Consider the following 9,923-nt stretch of genomic DNA (forward strand, 5'->3'; position numbering starts at 1 on the left):
GTATATTCATAAAACCATGCAACCCTCACTATTTAATTTCAGAACATTTTCATGGCCCCCAAAAGAAACCCAGCTCATTAATACTCACCACTTCCTCCTTTCTCCATCCCCTAGCAACCACTAATCTACTTTCTGTCTATATAGGTTTTCTGGATGTTTCATATTAATGAAATCATACAGTATGTGCCCTTCGTGTCTGGCTTCTTTCACTTAGCATAGTGTTTCTAAGGTTCACCCATCTTGTAGCATTTATCAGTACTTATTTCTTTTTATGGCCAAATAAAATTTCATTATATGGTTATACCACATTTTGTCTATCTGCTCCTCAACTGATGGACTTTTGGGTTGTTTCCACTTTTGGGCTATTATGAATAATGCTGATATAAAAATTCCTATAGAACTTTTTTTGTGGATATATGTTCTTAGTCCTCTTAAGTTTATATCCAGTAGTACATTGCTTGGTCATATGGTAACTCTATGTTTAAGATTTTGAGGAACTGCCAAACTGTTTTTCAAATTAGCTGTACCATTTTGCAATCCCACTGGCAAAGTATGAGGGTTCTGATTTTTCCATATCCTCACCAACAGTTGTCCTTATCTGATTTTTTTATTCTAGCCATTCTAGTAGCTGAGAAGCAGTATCTCACTGTGATTTTGATTTGTACTTCCCTAATGACTAGGAATGTCACACAATCTTTTCATGTGATTATTTGTGTATCTTTTTTGGAGAAATGTTTAGATTCTTTGCCCATTTTTTAATTAGGTCACTAGTCTTTTTACTGTTGAGTTTTAAGAGTTTTTGTAATAAATACATTCTAGAAACCAGTTCTTTATTAGATATATAACTTGCAAATATTCTCTTCCATTTTGTGGGTTGTCTTTTAACTTTTTTGAGGTTATGCCTCGAAGCACAAACATTTTAAATTTATATATTTTTTTTCTTTTGTATGGTGCTTTTGATGTCATACCTAAGAAATCACTGTCAAATCTAAGGTTATGGAGATTTACTCCTATGTTTTCTTCTAAGAGTTTTATAGTTTTAGTTCTTACATTTAGATCTTTGGTCTACTTTGAGTTAATTTTTGTATATAGTGTGAAGTAGAGGTCCAATTTCATTCTTTTGCATGTGGGTATACAGTTGCCCTGGTACCATTTGTTGAAAAGACTATTCTTTCCCCCATTGAATAGCCTCTCTCTTCCTTCCTTCCTTCCTTCCTTCCTTCCTTCCTTCCTTCCTTCCTTCCTCCCTCCCTCCCTCCCTCCCTCCCTTCTTCCCTCCCTCCCTCCCTTCCTTCCTTCCTTCCTTCCTTCCTCTCTCTCTCTCTCTTTCTTTTTTCTTTCCCTCTTCCCTCCCTTCCCCTCCCCTCCCCTCCCCTCCCCTTCCCCTCCCCTCCCCTCCCCTCCCTTCCCTTTCCTTCCCTTCCCTTCTCTGCCCCGCCCTGCCCTGCAAAAAGCTTTATTGTTTCATTTGGTCCAATGCATGGGAGAGGGCTTCAGGGTGGTTAAAAGAATGGCTAGTAGTTTCAGGGAGAGGCTCAGGTAAAAGCCAGACACCAGGGGGATGAAGAGGGACCTCTCAAAGGCTTCTGGGCTCCAAAGGCTCTTAGTCATGCTTGAGGGTGAGCCTTTCCAAGAGATACTTGCCCAGCCCAGCCTGGGGGCCGGCCAGCCTGTGGATGTTAGTCAGGTGGTCGCCCATCTTCTTGATGAGTTTCACCTCTTCATCCAGGAAGTGGTTTTCCAGGAAGTCACAGAGATGAGGGTTTGCGCAGGTAGAACCCAGGGCCTGCAGCTCCAAAAGGGCCTGGTTCAGGTTTCTCTCCAAGGCCAGGGCAGCTTCCATGGGGTCTTGAGTTTTGCCCACTCATCTTGGGAGGCTTCAGCACGTCCTGGAAGAGAATGCGGCTACCGCGCTTGGTTTGCAACTTTAAGGGATGCTCAGCACCCTCCGGCTTCTTCTCTGCCAACTCTCAGAAAAAGTGGCCCACACCCTCCAGAGCCACATCTTCCCTGTCAAAATAGAAGCCCCGAGAGAGGTAGGTGTGGGAGGCCCGCAATGCAGGTTGGCCAGGCGGTTGACCGCAGCCTCCACCTTAGTGGAATAATTCTGATGAATTTGGGAGCTTATGGTGGTTCGGCAATAAGGAGTTAAGGTAGAAAACAACAACAACAAGGGCGTGTTGGCTGGTCCTGGGAGGTGTTTCTGAAGGTGGTGACTGGCTAAGACGCAGGAGGGTGGTGAGAGGCTGGAAGAAGGGGCGTCCCTTGGGTCTGTTCCACCCAAACACTGTTGAAGCAAGAGACAGATCCAGGACCACCAAGGGCCCTCTCTCCCTTCCTTCTTTCCTTCCTCCCTCCCTCCCTCCCTCTTTCCCTCCTTCCCTCTTTCCCTCCCTCCCTCCTCCCTTTCTGTCTTGATACTCTTGTCAAAAATCAATTGATCATAAATATAATGGTTTATTTCTGGACTCTCAATTCTATTATTTTGATCTATGTGCCTATCCTTATGCCAGTACCACATTGTCTTGATTACTATTGCTTTGTATTAAGTTTTGAAATTGGTAAGTATGAGTCTTTCAACTTTGTTCTTCTTTTTCCAAGATTGTCATATCTATTCCTGGTCCCTTGCAGTCTCATGAGAATTTTAGAAACAGCTTGCTAATTTGTGCAAAAGAGGCAGCTGGAGTATTGACAGGGATTGTATTGAATCTGTGGACCAATTTGGGGAAGTATTGGCATATTAACAATATTAAGTCTTCTGATTTATGAACAAGGGAAGTCTTTTCATTTATTTAGTTCTTTAACTTCTTTCAATGATGTTTTGTAATTTCCAATGAATAAATCTTGTACTTCATTTGTTAAATTTATTCCATACCTAAGTTTTTTAAATTCTTTTTAATTCTGTGGTAAATGGAATTAACTTCATTTTTGAACTGTTCAATGCTAGAATATAATTATCCTATCTAATAAAGAGGGAATATGCTAATTGACCAACACACCCTCACAAAAGGAGGTGCCCACAGCCACAGATGGTGGTGCCCAGTCCCCTCAGCCCTGCCGGGGGAGGGGGGAAGGGAGGAGGTGGGAGGGGTGGTAGGTACCATGCGCCTCATCCAGCCGGAGTCCCCCAGTCCCCTCAGTCCTGCCTCATCCAGCCGGAGTCCCCCAGTCCCCTCAGCCCTGCCTTATCCAGCCAGAGTCCCCCAGTCCCCTTAGCCCCGCAGGGGAGGGCAGTTGGGGACAATCATGCTGGCAGGGAAGTAGTTAGGCATCAATCAGTCCAGCAGGGGAGTGGTTAGGGGGCTATCAGGCTGGCAGGCAGAGTGGTGAGGAGCCAACAGTCCTGGATTGTGAGAGGGATTCCGACTGCCGGTTTAACCAATAGTTGGACATCCCCCGAGGGGTCCCAGATTGGAGAAGGTGCAGGCTGGGCTGAGGGACAACCCCCGCCCCATGCACAAATTTTGTGCACTGGGCCCCGGGCCTCTAGTTTATTGTACATTGATCTTATAGCCTTTAGCCTTGCTGAACTCATTCATTAGTTCTAATAGTTTAGTGGATTCCTTAGTATTTTCTATAGATAAGATCATGGCATTTGCAAATAGAGTTATTTTAGTTCCTCCTTTCTGATCTGGTTTCTTATTCTCCTCTCCTTCCTCCCTCACTCCCTCCCCTTTTTCCTACTTTTCTTCCTCCCTCCTTTCCTTCCTTTCTTTCTTGCCATAATGTGCTGGCTAGAACTTCCAGTAATATGTTAAATAAGAGTGGAGAGAGTGAATATCACTTATTTTTTCCTGATCTTAAAGGGAAAGCATTCATTGTTTCACTATTAAGTGTGATGTTAACTATGGGTTTATGTAGATGGCTTCATCAGGTTGAGCAAGTTCCCTTTTATTCCTTGTTCATTGAGTATTTTTACCCTGAAAGGGTGTTGGACTTTGTTGAGTGCTTTCTGCATCTATTGATATGATCATGTGGAGTTAGGTCTTTATTCTATTAATATAGTGTATGACATTGATTAATTTTCATGTTAAACCAAGCTAGCATTCCGGGATGAGTCCCACTTGGTCATGGTGTCTAATACTTTTAATATGCTGCTGGATTATTGAGGTTTTTTGCATCTATATTCATAAGGAATTTTGGCCTGTAGTCTTTTCTTGGGATTTCTTTGTCTGGTTTTGCTCTCAGGGTAATACTGGTCTCATAATATGAGTTGGGAATGTTGCCCCCCTCTTCTATTTTTTGGATGAGTTTGTAAATGACTGATGTTAGTTCTTTTTTAAATGTGTATTAGAATTCACCAGACAAGCCATCTGGGCCTGACCTTTTCTTTCTAGGAAAATGTTTTATTAGTAATTCAATCTCTTTACTTATTATAGTCTATTTAGATTTTCTGTTTGCTCTTGAGTCACTTTTGGTATTTTGTGTCTTTCTAAGAATTTGTCAATTTTGTCTAGGTTATTTAATTTTTGGCATAAAATTGTTCATAGTATTCCCTTACAATCCTTTTTACTTCTTCAAAGCTGGTAGTAATATTCCTTTTTTATTCCTGATGTTAGTAATTTGGGTCTTCTCTCTTTTTATTTTGGTCAGTCTGGTCACAGTTTTGTCAATTTTTTTAAACGTTTATTTTCATTTGTTTTCTCTGTTGTTTTTCTATTCTTAATTTTATTTTATTGCTGCAATCTGTATAATTTCCTTTCTTCTGCTTGCTTTGGGCTTAGTTCACTTTTCTTTGTTTTTTAAGATGGAAGGTCAGGTTATTGACTTGAGATTTTTTTTTCTTTTTTAATGTAGGCATTTACAGCTATTTCCTCTAAACATTACTTTAGCTGCATCACATCCTTTTTGGTATATTGAGTTTTCGGTGTCATTCACCTAAATTTTAAACAGATTTAGGACTGTGTTGTTTAATTTTCACATGTTTGTGAATTTCCAAAATTTCCTTCTGTTATTTATTTCAAATTTCATTCCATTGTGGTTGGAGAACATACTTTGCATGATTTTGGTCCTTTAAAAAGTTTCAAGGCTTGTTGTATGGTCTGTCCTGGACAGTGTTCTATGCGCACTTGTGTGATGAGTTCAGAGATTTGGGGGCTGATCAAGGAAGGACGGGAGCACGAGATAGCAGTTTGGGCAGCATTTGGACAGGGTTGCATGAGAGGCAAGTCCCTCACAGTGAAAGGCCTTCTAGAGACAGAGGCCACTGTCCAAAGAGGGAAGAGGGTAAGGGAACTCCAGGGAAGAGGGGAGTGGGGAAGACGCTGAAGTATCCAGGTAATGCCACTCAGCAGTCAGGTGCAGGGCTCTGAGTCAGCTCTGAAGGGCAGCAGCAGCTGAGGGTCTTTTATAACCACGGGTTTATCTTATCTATGGCTAGCAGATATTGGGTGCAGCTCTGCAGGGTTTGGGAAGCAGACAGACTCTAAATGGCTAAAAATATGCTAATTTTGGATCTACTTAAAGCAATGGGATATGTAAGAATTTGAATTTGGCTTTGAACTAATGCTGCCAACCGGCTGCGAAGAAGTAAACAACACAAGGGCCCACATACAGGGGCCAGCTTTGGGCCATTTATTATAAATTTAAGAAACATGTGTATTCTGTTTGGTGGAATGTTCTGAAAATAGATGTCTGTTAGGTCTGGTTGGCTCTTAGTGTTGTTCAAATCTTCTATTTCCTTGTTGATCTTCTGCCTGTTTGTTCAACCCATTATTGAAAGTGGCATATTGAAGTCTTACTGTTGGATTGTCCATTTCTTCACTTTGTCCTCTCTTTGAACACCCCTCTCACATTTTCTTTGCCTAGATAATTCTTTATGATATCATAGGAAGCAGTTCAGCATTCACGCTGGTGCTCTGGCTCTGCTGCACAGGGGGTAATGTTACTGGTTTGAGGTGGTTTTTAGTTTAATTTTTCTTTTCTAGCCTCGAATCCCAGGCCAGTGCTCATCCTATGCAAGACAGGTTTAATGGAACGCCTGGATGTGAGGGCCATGCTATACTTAGAACCTCTCCCCTTTCAATTTCAGCACGATCGTTACAAGTCTAAAACAGTAAAGAGATTATTATGATTTCCCTATACAACCCCCATATTTTCATTCTGAAAACCAAGAAAACACTAACTTATATTTATTAGGTATAGGTCAGTATACAATGACTTGGTTTTCCCCCAACAGGACTGTTTTGATGCTTAAAAAAAATTAAAAATCAAATGCTTTCCTCCTTTATTCTGGTTTTTGAAATCCCTGCTAAAAACAATGTTTTGCCCATCACAGAATTAAGCACTATAAAAAAGTCTCTTTTGTCACATAGAGTCTGAGTGCCAAGCATTTGACACCTAGCTCCCAGTTCCTCCTCATATAACCATGGCAGACACCATCCAGGCCATATGTATATCCTTTTCCACTGAAAGTCTGTTCATGACTTTTACCCATGTCTGAGTGCATTGCTTGATTTTTTTTACTGTTGAGTTCTGAGTGTTCTTTATATATTCTAGATACAAGTCCTTTGTCAAATACGTGCTTTGCAAGTATTTTCTTTAATCGGTAATTCATCTTTTTATTCTCTTAACATGATCTTTGTTTTTGAACTTTATGGAGGTATAATTGACAAATAAAATAGTAAGGAATTTAAAGTCAACAATGTGATAATTTGATAGCAAAAATTATACATTTTTAAGATGTTCATTTGATCATTTTTTCCTTTTATGTACCGTGCGTTTATAGTCAAATCTAAGAACTCTTTGCCAAGTGTTAGGTTTTGAAACAAATTTATCTTCTGGTATTTTTCTAAAACTTTTATAACTTTACATTTAAATTCATGCTCTACTTTGAGTTAATTTTTGTATGTATTGTGAGATCTAGACTTCTTCCTCCCTATGGGACATCCAAACACGCTAGTACCGTCTATTGAGAAGGCTGTCCCTACTCCATTGAATTGCTATTACATCTTTGTCAAAAATTATTTGGGCATATTTGTCTGGATTCATTTTTAGGTTCTCTGTTCTGTCCCATTGATCTATGTTATATGTCAGTCCCTCCACCCATACCACACTGTCATGATTACTATAGTTAAATAGTAAGCCTTAACATTGGGAGGGAAGAATGATTTCTCCCATTTTGGTTTTTCAAAATTATTCTGGCTATTCTAAGGCCTTTCTTCTTTAATATGAATTTTAAAATAGGGTTGGCTATCCATGTTACAAAAAAGCTTGCTGAGATTCTGATAGGAATTGTATTAAACCTATAGATTAATTTGAGGAAAATTAACATCATTACCATGTTGAGTCTTCTAATCTATGAACATGGTATATCTATTTCTCCAATTATGATAGATAATTGTCTTTTCTGATGTCTTTCATCAGCATTTTGTAATTTTCAGCATACATGCTTTGTTAGATTTATATCAAAGTATTTTATTTCCTTTGGAGCTATTGTAAATGGTATTGTATTCTCAAATTTTGATTTTTACTTTATATGTAAATACAATTAGTTTTGTGTGTCAATCTTGTATTATTACTGAAGTCACTTATTAGTTCTTGGAGTGTTTTTTTTTGTTTTTTGTTTTTTTTTTTCTTTGTAGATTCCTAGCGATTTTCTATGTAGATAATCATGCTGTCTATAAATAGACAATGTTTTATTTTTTTCCTATCCAATGTGTGCCACTTCTTTTTGTTGCCTTATTGCACTGTCTAGAACTTCTAATATGATGTTAAATAAGAGAGAATGGACATCATTGCCTTGTTCTTGAAGCACTTGGTCATTTACCATTAAGTATGATGTTAGATGTAGGGTTTTTAGTATATACTCTTTGAGAATAGTTTCCTAGTTTACTGAGAGATTTTTATTATGAATAGGTATTGAAATTTGGCAAATGCTTTTTCTTTTGCATCAATTAACTTGATCATATGATTTTTCTTCTTTAACCTGTTGAAATAGTAGATTACATTGATTAATTTTTTATTTTATTTTATTTATTTATTTTTTTAAATATATTTTATTGATTTTTTACAGAGAGGAAGGGAGAGAGATAGAGAGTTAGAAACATCGATGAGAGAGAAACATTGATCAGCTGCCTCCTGCACATCTCCCACTGGGGATGTGCCCACAACCAAGGTACATGCCCTTGACCGGAATCGAACCTGGGACCTTTCAGTCCACAGGCCGACGGTCTATCCACTGAGCCAAACCGGTTTCGGTGATTAATTTTTTAATATGAAAAGTTTTGCATACCTTGTGGTATAAATCCAATGTGGTTATAGTATATATACTTTTATACATTGCTGGATTTGGTATGCTAATATTTTGTTAAGCATTTTTGTGCCTAAGTTCATGAGAGATGTTAGTCTATATTTTTCTCTTTTTGTGTATGCTATCTTTGCCTGATTTTGGTATTAAGGCAATACTAGCCTTATATAATGAGTTGGGAAGCATCCTTTCTTCTTCTATTTTTCTGGAAGAGATTATGTAAAACTGGCATTAATTCTTCTTTAAATCTTTGGTAAAACTCTCCAGCAAAAATTTCTGGGTCTGGAGATTTTGATTTTAGTATTATTTTAATGTGAACTTACTTATACTCAGAAGAACAAATGTAGCCCAGGAAGACTGTGTGTCTGGAGAAATGTGGATCTCAGTTGCTATTGTTTGCTAATGCCTAGGTCACCCTCCATGGGTGGGGAATGTCCCACCCGCAGGCCATAGGACTTATGTGTAAGGCCCATGAAATAATTTGCTGGCCCTGCCAAGGCATTAGGGATGAGTTAATTCAATGTTTGACCAAATAGAGCAGGCTAATTTTTAAGTTGATAATTTTGTATAGCCTGCAAATGATGTTATAAATATCCAAATAGCCCTTGGCAGAAAAACGTTCCCCACTCCTGCCTTATACTGTGAGGTTCTTGAGAGTAGCCATGTATTGGTCATTGTTGGGACCTCATCACTAAGGGTAAGCACTCTGTACAGATTACTGAATAAATACATCAATGACGATAGTTGGTGCTCAGTAAATCTTTGCTGAGTTAATGAGTTAGTTTGTACTTGTACAGTGTGTTTCAAAGGTGAAAAGCACATTATTCCACAATGCAGACGCAGTGACTGCACAAGGGGTACATATGACTGGATTTGCTTTTCCTGGTGACCCCCTCCCTCCATCAAGAATATTGTAAAGAAGAGATAAAAGCTAAGAAATCCAGGCTAGCTATCATTTGATGAGAGAAGAGACAGTGACGAATGGAGGACACTATTAGACAAAATGGATCCTTTTCAACCCTGTGAATTTCAGTATACTGACTTGTGCATGTACACAGAGCCTTTACTCTTTGTACACTTAGGAAATGCTGCCCCCCAAAAACTCTTATAGATTTGTTCTTATACAAAAACTCATTTCTCAAGTTATTTAGGACAAGGAAGAGGAATTACATGCATAGTAGATATGTAGTTTTCATATCTTTTAACTTTTCTGTTTAGGCTGATCCCCTATTTGGGGCATTTTAGCAATTTATTAACAGGTCAAAAATCATGTTAGGAAACTCAGAAACCCAATGTCTTCTGATTACTTGCTTCCTTTCTCTAGTAATGAATGACATTCAGGTTTTCATCTGCCTGCAGGAGAAATCTGATAGTTGCAAATATAAATAAGAATAAAATCATGATTAATTCAAGAATAAATGAGCCTTATATATTTGAATCATCATGCAAAACAAAACGATAAAACAATGTGAAAAATTAAACAAAAACCTAGCTGCTTCCCCCAAGCTTGCCTCATTGTCTCCTAGCCTTGTCAGAGATGCGACTGGAAAGTCCAAAGGGAGGCATATATGGCAGGAGGCAGATACTGGAGGGATGTCTCAACTGCTAACTCCTGAACACCTGATTGAAGGAGGCTCTGCCTTGCATGGGCTTGCTCTCCACAGCTGAAAGTTTT

The sequence above is a fragment of the Myotis yumanensis genome, unplaced genomic scaffold, assembly GCF_028538775.1.
Source record: "Myotis yumanensis isolate MYYU_CA2020_CCGP unplaced genomic scaffold, mMyoYum1.0.hap1 SCAF_5, whole genome shotgun sequence".
Classification (NCBI taxonomy): domain Eukaryota; kingdom Metazoa; phylum Chordata; class Mammalia; order Chiroptera; family Vespertilionidae; genus Myotis; species Myotis yumanensis.